General features: G+C 35.8%; 2 long non-coding RNA genes across 4 annotated transcripts; one reads left to right on the top strand and one right to left on the bottom strand.

Annotated features, from left to right (window-relative positions):
- Window positions 1–2,728: 2,728 nt before the first annotated feature.
- Window positions 2,729–7,695, top strand: LOC117333239. 2 transcript variants are annotated; one of them, XR_004533855.1, is made up of 2 exons: window positions 2,729–4,795; window positions 4,907–7,695. It is a non-coding gene; the product is annotated as an uncharacterized LOC117333239 (long non-coding RNA). The 2 variants fall into 2 exon arrangements; XR_004533854.1 differs by having other exon boundaries at window positions 2,729–4,869.
- LOC117333238 lies at window positions 5,294–7,688 on the bottom strand. 2 transcript variants are annotated; one of them, XR_004533852.1, is made up of 2 exons: window positions 5,596–7,688; window positions 5,294–5,551 (listed from the first exon to the last, which is right to left on the bottom strand). It is a non-coding gene; the product is annotated as an uncharacterized LOC117333238 (long non-coding RNA). The 2 variants fall into 2 exon arrangements; XR_004533853.1 differs by having other exon boundaries at window positions 5,294–5,494.
- Window positions 7,696–8,146: the final 451 nt, after the last annotated feature.

Raw genomic sequence — 8,146 nt, 5'->3', positions numbered from 1 at the left:
TGTCCTATTGGATAAGGACCAATATATGTGTTACACCGACACCTAAATGTTGACATCAGTGCGAGGCTCGACTCCTGTGTCCTATTGGACAAGGACCAATATCTGTGTTACACCGACACCTAAATGTTGACATCAGTGCGAGGCTCGACTCCTATGTCCTATTGGACAAGGACCAATATCTGTATTACACCGACACTTAGATGTTAACATTTGTGCGAGAATCAACTCCTGTGTTCCTCCTGGACAAGGACCAATATCTGTGTTACACTAACACCTAAATGTTGACATATGTGCGAGGCTCAACTCTTGCGTTACATAATACTGTAAATGATCCCCTTTGGAAAAGCTCTCAGCAAGATCCTATACTATGCTCACAACTACCTGGAAGACTCTGCTGAGCTTTTCAATGGAGAGATGTGCAATTTAATGGCATTTAATTGTCAGCAATTCTTGTATATATCAGTACTTGTCACTGAACGAATATATTAAATGTACCATGTATTGCAATTTAGATTAAATAAACAACAGACAGATTCTCAGTATGTCCCAAAATATTATGCTTTGAGTGATTTGAGGTGGTTTAGAAGACCAGATTAAATGGTTATAGATATTTACCGGTACCATGTGGAATTTATTATGACATGAACTGAGTGAGAACATAAAGAACTGTTAGTTTTGAGTAAAATAAGGATTCAACTAGTTTCTTGTACATTTATACTGTCATAGGAATTACATCTAATTCACCTTGTAATGGTATGATAAACCTAGTGCTGCTGTTATTTATAGTTCATTATACACAGTACTGGTACAGAAGTGTACTCACACCCAACACCCACATAGGCTTAGGACCATCTCACACCTACACACCTCACACCCAACACCCACATAGGCTAAGGACCATCTCACGCCTCATACCTCGCACCCAAATAGGCTTAGGACCATCTCACACCTACACACCTCACACCCAACACCCACATAGGCTAAGGACCATCTCACACCTACACACCTCACACCCAACACCCACATAGGCTAAGGACCATCTCACACCTACACACCTCACACCCAACACCCACATAGGCTTAGGATCATCTCACACCTACACACCTCACACCCAACACCCACATAGGCTAAGGACCATCTCGCACCTACACACCTCACACCCACATAGGCTTAGGACCATCTCACACCTACACACCTCACACCCAACACCCACATAGGCTAAGGACCATCTCACACCTACACACCTCACACCCAACACCCACATAGGCTTAGGACCATCTCGCACCTACACACCTCACACCCACATAGGCTTAGGACCATCTCACACCTACACACCTCACACCCACATAGGCTTAGGACCATCTCACACCTACACACCTACACACCTCACACCCACATAGGCTTAGGACCATCTCACACCTACACATCTCGCACCCAATACCCACATAGGCTTAGGACCATCTCACACCTACACACCTACACACCTCACACCCACATAGGCTTAGGACCATCTTGCACCTACACATCTCGCACCCAATACCCACATAGGCTATGGACACTGTACAGGTATACCACCACAAATTTCGAAGCACAATAGTGTTTTGTTTGAGTTCTTTTACAAGTTTAACCTAGAAAAGATGTGTATTTGTTTGTGTTTTGGTTAGTTGTGGTAGAGATGTGTTTTGGGGACCATTTTTGATTTTGTGTGAAGCTAGTCCATTGTTGACCTTCAAATTGAACGTTTATTATAAAGTGATACTTGTAAAGGAGTTGTCATAATGGAGAAGCCAGACATGGGATTGTGACCTTCTGTCATATCATAGTGTTCATCCTAATAGTAATACAGAACTTCTAACAGAAGTTTGTCAAAGTTGCTTTCAAAGGTAATTTCGCAAATGAATTCAAGCACAGCATTCACCGTAGACGATTTGTTGTATTTTGGTTGGATTCTGTAATTGCTTGAGCTTTGTATTGTAAAGACACAACAGGCTTGACATGTTCCTATGACCCAGAATGAAAATTACCGTCCATTCCCTAGATCACTTGTCAATAATGAGTGATCTAGATGTCAGGCCCTGGAGCTAATTTTTTCATTCTAGGTCATAGAAACATGTCAAGCCCCTGTGTGTAAAAGAGTCAACTAAGGAACCATGTCTTAAGATATTTACAGCATATTGATGTTTTGAAAATCAACTTTACATTGAGATAAATTTACATTGTATATACTATGGAAAAAAAATTATATTCAAGCAATGCTTCAGTAAATGTAACATTCTGCTTAATATCAAACAGGACAGGAAGTACTACTTTGATATGTAACATCATTTAACCTGAACTCGGTTGTATTATAGGTATGGAAAGTCAATGTGCTGTAATTTTACCATAAATGTTGCATTTAATACTCAATGAACATATTCAATTTTCATTTAGATGAGCACTGCTTGTCCAAGGTTAAATACATGTTGGAAATTTAATGTTAATTATATGAGTGTAACATGTGATTTTAATCCATCACCCATTCATTGTGAAACTAGAGTTGTTATTTTGTTTAATGAAATGTTTTGTTTGTTAGAAATTTAATTATTTTGAGATGTTTAACTTTTTTGTTATGTATTCTAGAGTTATTGTTGTCATTTTAGTTCATTCACTGCTGTAAATAAGATCAGGAATTTATTTCTCAAACAAATTGCTGTAAAAAAAAAAAAAGATTTTTAATTTTTCTTTTTTATTATAATTCACTGCTGTCAAATGAATATTACCCGGTATTTGTTATTTGGTTTTTGGGATTTTGTTTTCTGAAAACTAAGATATTTCTGTTATCTTTCCAAGAGGAGCTATACATTCAACAATGCAAAAAAAATAAAGTCTCCCTCAACATATGATGTTTATGATTTTAAGTTGATAAAATCATTGCATAACGTTGCATTTATGACAAGGGAAGTCTCATAACAAATGCTGCCATGTATATAAGCATCCTTACTAGTAGTACATATGTATGACAACATTTGGCTTTTAGGACAAAGATCTTGAGTATCACATACATCTTATAATACTGAAGCAGATTATGTTATTGATCTCTGTTCATACTGGCAAGGATATTACAATAGTGTTGTTTTATGATATAATATATGTGTTTATTCACATTCTAAACTTGTCATCAGTGATCTCAATATTAGAAATCATACATGTATTCAATGTCTTCAGGATTTTCAGGTTTGTATCCAAAAGGGCAGACAATATTCCTTTGACAGCCTACTGTCATTGTACTAGTGTTTTCTTCATGTGGTGGACGGTCTCAAGCTAAGTGAGGCAGAAGGAGACCTAGATTCCATCTCATCACCAAAATGTTTGTTCCCTATGATGGACTGTCTCAAGCTAAGTGAGGCAGAAGGAGACCTAGATTCCATCTCATCACCAAAATGTTTGTTCCCTATGATGGACTGTCTCAAGCTAAGAGAGGCAGAAGGAGACCTAGATTCCATCTCATCACCAAAATGTTTGTTCCCTATGATGGACTGTCTCAAGCTAAGAGAGGCAGAAGGAGACCTGGATTCCATCTCATCACCAAAATGTTTGTACACTATGATGGAATGTCTCAAGCTAAGAGAGGCAGGAGACCTAGATTCCTTCTCATCACCAAAATGTTTGTACACTATGATGGAATGTCTCAAGCTAAGAGAGGCAGGAGACCTAGATTCCTTCTCATCACCAAAATGTTTGTTCCCTGTGATGGACTGTCTCAAGTTCACAGGAAGAACCACAGATTCCAATGTGTTTGTAGCCTTAGATACTTTCATAACATTCCATTCTCTCATTAAAGTTAAGTAGACAGACATATTACAAAATAACTACCTGGTATGGTTATAAAAGGGCTTCTTTTTTAAGAAAGATTGTTAAAAGGGAAAATAAAATTAGTGATATGAAATGACTTAATTCTGGTCTAATATGAGTGTATAGATATCTGCAATTTTATTCTGTGATAGAAACTTGTACGTGAAAACCTAGTATGCTTGCCATTAATGAAAGAGAAAGTATTGTATCTGATATCAATATCGGTGTGATATTGTGTGTACATCAGTCACTGTTTTACCTAGTGATCTTGGTTGAATAATGTATACTGCATAGTTATTAAATTACATGGGCTAATATTTTGCAGTTGGCCCATTTAGCTCTAGTTCATGGGAAATACATTTTTACTATCATGCCTTGTTAACATTCTGTGGTAAAAACTTCTATACATTTGTTTGTATAATTTTTATATACTTATTCCCTCAGTATTATTTTTTGCATGTACCTGTAATGACTGTGAATATATCGAAATTAAATTCCTCACAAATAATACCAACTATGAACTATGCAGAAGTGTAGAACTGTCATAGGTTAATGATACTTTATATGTAATACATTAACTTACTCATGATGACCTGATGCTCCGTAACAACCCCACCTTTGTAAAACACAGAATCACAGATAGAGAAAGAAAAGGGAGAAAAGAAAGAAAAAGGGGGAAGAATTGGTAAAATGAGTATTATCTAATATATACATTAGGCTGATAATAAGGTTTTTGAAATCAGGCTTTTTAATTCAATTTTAAGTATTTTTCTGTTATCTGATTTTTTCTTCTTTCCTTTTTGAACTGTTTTCTTAAGTTCCTGATTAAATCATACAATGCACAATACAAAGACTCAGCAAAGTTGTTATTAACAGTAAAAACTAATTTCAAAATCATTTTCATTAGTACTAGTGATGATATAACCTTATCCTTTACCATGTTAATATTGATGATATTTCACAGGTAAGAATGTAATAGTATTACTATTTCTATTTCACAGGTAAGAATGTAATAACATTACTATTTCTATTTCACAGGTAAGACTGTAATAACATTACTATTTCTATTTCACAGGTAAGAATGTAATAACATTACTATTTCTATATATAGGCATAGTCAGTATTGGTACAACAGGTCTCCTTGTCTTTTGTTACATGACTATCAGTGAAGTAAGCCCCATTAACAAATAACCAATCAATACAATGCCTATTGTTTATATGGTATTAAATACTAGCCAGTAAGTATTGTTATTATTGCTGCAACAAAATCTGTGTATATGATAGTATCCTGTTTGTATTGTGAACACCATTTATTTGAAAGCTTAATTCATGCTACATTGGACCACATTTAAACAAATATTCCAAATAGTAGTTCAACCAGATTTATTTAAAACACATTTTTGAAGTAACTCGAACAATGAAGGAAGGGATTGTGGACTATGGCAGACATTCAGTTGGTTGGTTTTTTTTATTTCTTGCTTACCCCAGTATATTATAAAACCAAATATTGTAAAAATCCATTTCACTATCTTGGTCTCAAAAAAAAATTTGTTTCAAGTTACAATAAACACAAATAAAAAACAGGCTCATTACAGCTTTTTGTTGCTTCATGTTGGTAAAGCTCACTGTAATACCTACATGTTGGTGAAGTTCACTGTAATACCTACATGTTGGTGAAGTTCACTGTTTACCAACATGTTGGTGAAGTTCACTGTAATACCTACATGTTGGTGAAGTTCACTGTAATACTTCATTGTGTAATACCTACATGTTGGTGAAGTTCACTGTAATACCTACATGTTGGTGAAGTTCATTGTGTAATACCTACATGTTGGTGAAGTTCATTGTGTAATACCTACATGTTGGTGAAGATCATTGTGTAATACCTACATGTTGGTGAAGTTCACTGTGTAATACCTACATGTTGGTGAAGTTCACTGTAATACCAACATGTTGGTGAAGTTCATTGTGTAATACCTACATGTTGGTGAAGTTCATTGTGTAATATCTACATGTTGGTGAAGTTCATTGTGTAATACCTACATGTTGGTGAAGTTCATTGTGTAATACCTACATGTTGGTGAAGTTCACTGTAATACCAACATGTTGGTGAAGTTCACTGTAATACCAACATTTTGTTGAAGTTCACTGTAATACCTACATGTTGGTGAAGTTCATTGTGTGATACCTACATGTTGGTGAAGTTCACTGTAATACCAACATGTTGAAGTTCACTGTAATACCTACATGTTGGTGAAGTTCATTGTGTAATACCTACATGTTGGTGAAGTTCATTGTGTAATACCTACATGTTGGTGAAGTTCACTGTAATACCAACATGTTGGTTAAGTTCACTGTAATACCAACATGTTGTTGAAGTTCACTGTAATACCTACATGTTTGTTAAGTTCACTGTAATACCTACATGTTGGTTAAGTTCACTGTAATACCTACATGTTGGTGAAGTTCACTGTAATACCTACATGTTGGTGAAGATCATTGTGTAATACCTACATGTTGGTGAAGTTCACTATAATACCAACATGTTGGTGAAGATCATTGTGTAATACCTACATATTGGCGAAGTTCACTGTAATACCTACATGTTGGTGAAGTTCATTGTGTAATACCTTCATGTTGGTGAAGTTCACTGTAATACCAACATGTTGGTGAAGTTCACTGTAATACTTCATTGTATAATACCTATGTGTTGGTGAAGATCACTGTGTAATACCTACATTATGGTGAAGTTCACTGTAATACCTACATGTTGGTGAAGTTCACTGTAATACCAACATGTTGGTGAAGTTCACTGTAATACTTCATTGTATAATACCTATGTGTTGGTGAAGATCACTGTGTAATACCTACATGTTGGTGAAGTTCACTGTAATACCTACATGTTGGTGAAGTTCATTGTGTAATACCTACATGTTGGTGAAGTTCACTGTAATACCTACATATTGGTGAAGTTCATTGTGTAATACCTACATGTTGGTGAAGTTCATTGTAATACCTACATGTTGGTGAAGTTCATTGTAATACCTACATGTTGGTGAAGTTCACTGTAATACCTACATGTTGGTGAAGTTCACTGTAATACCTACATATTGGTGAAGTTCACTGTAATATCTACATGTTGGTGAAGTTCATTGTGTAATACCTACATGTTGGTGAAGTTCACTGTAATACCAACATGTTGGTGAAGATTATTGTGTGATACCTACATATTGGTGAAGTTCACTGTAATACCTACATGTTGGTGAAGATCATTGTGTAATACCTACATGTTGGTGAAGTTCACTATAATACCAACATGTTGGTGAAGATCATTGTGTAATACCTACATGTTGGTGAAGTTCACTGTAATACCAACATGTTGGTGAAGATTATTGTGTGATACCTACATATTGGTGAAGTTCACTGTAATACCTACATGTTGGTGAAGATCATTGTGTGATACCCACATGTTGGCGAAGTTCATTGTATAGTGTCTGTATATTAGTAAAAATTCCCCATGTAATACCATACCTCTGATATCATATTGATAAGTATGTATTAAGATTTCACTGTGTGTAGTCAGAGCAGAATAACCTGTCATCTTGGACTGCAATTTAAGGTTAATCAGTCATTTTTGTTGAGAATGGTAACCAAGTAAACAATGTGCACAGAGGCTTGTATACTCCTACAAATGAGCATGTGTGCATACTTAAACCACACATTTAGTTAATTATTATGTCCTGGTTCAAATGAGTTTACTTCATGTTTTATGATTAATGTAAGTTTTCTAAAGTGTTTTGCATATTTGCAATATGCACAGCAATGTATGATGTTCAGATTGCAATTAAAGTCAATATAAAACACTGTCCTGTGTTGTTAACATGTATTCAGTTTTCAAGTACTCAAGTACTGCTGACCTTGGTTAACTGTGGTGTCTAATAAACATCTCAAGTACTGCTGACCTTGGTAAACTGAGGTGTCTAATAAACATCTCGAGTACTGCTGACCTTGAAAAACTGAGGTGTCTAATAAACCTCTCGAGTACTGCTGACCTTGGTAAACTGAGGTGTCTAATAAACATCTCGAGTACTGCTGACCTTGGTAAACTGAGGTGTCTAATAAACATCTCGAGTACTGCTGACCTTGGTAAACAGGTGTCTAATAAACATCTCGAGTACTGCTGACCTTGGTAAACAGGTGTCTAATAAACATCTCGAGTACTGCTGACCTTGGTTAACTGTGGTGTCTAATAAACCTCTCGAGTACTGCTGACCTTGGTAAACTGAGGTGTCTAATAAACATCTCGAGTACTGCT

The sequence above is a fragment of the Pecten maximus genome, chromosome 8 (assembly GCF_902652985.1).
Source record: "Pecten maximus chromosome 8, xPecMax1.1, whole genome shotgun sequence".
Classification (NCBI taxonomy): domain Eukaryota; kingdom Metazoa; phylum Mollusca; class Bivalvia; order Pectinida; family Pectinidae; genus Pecten; species Pecten maximus.
This window is presented reverse-complemented; position numbering and strand designations above follow the sequence as displayed.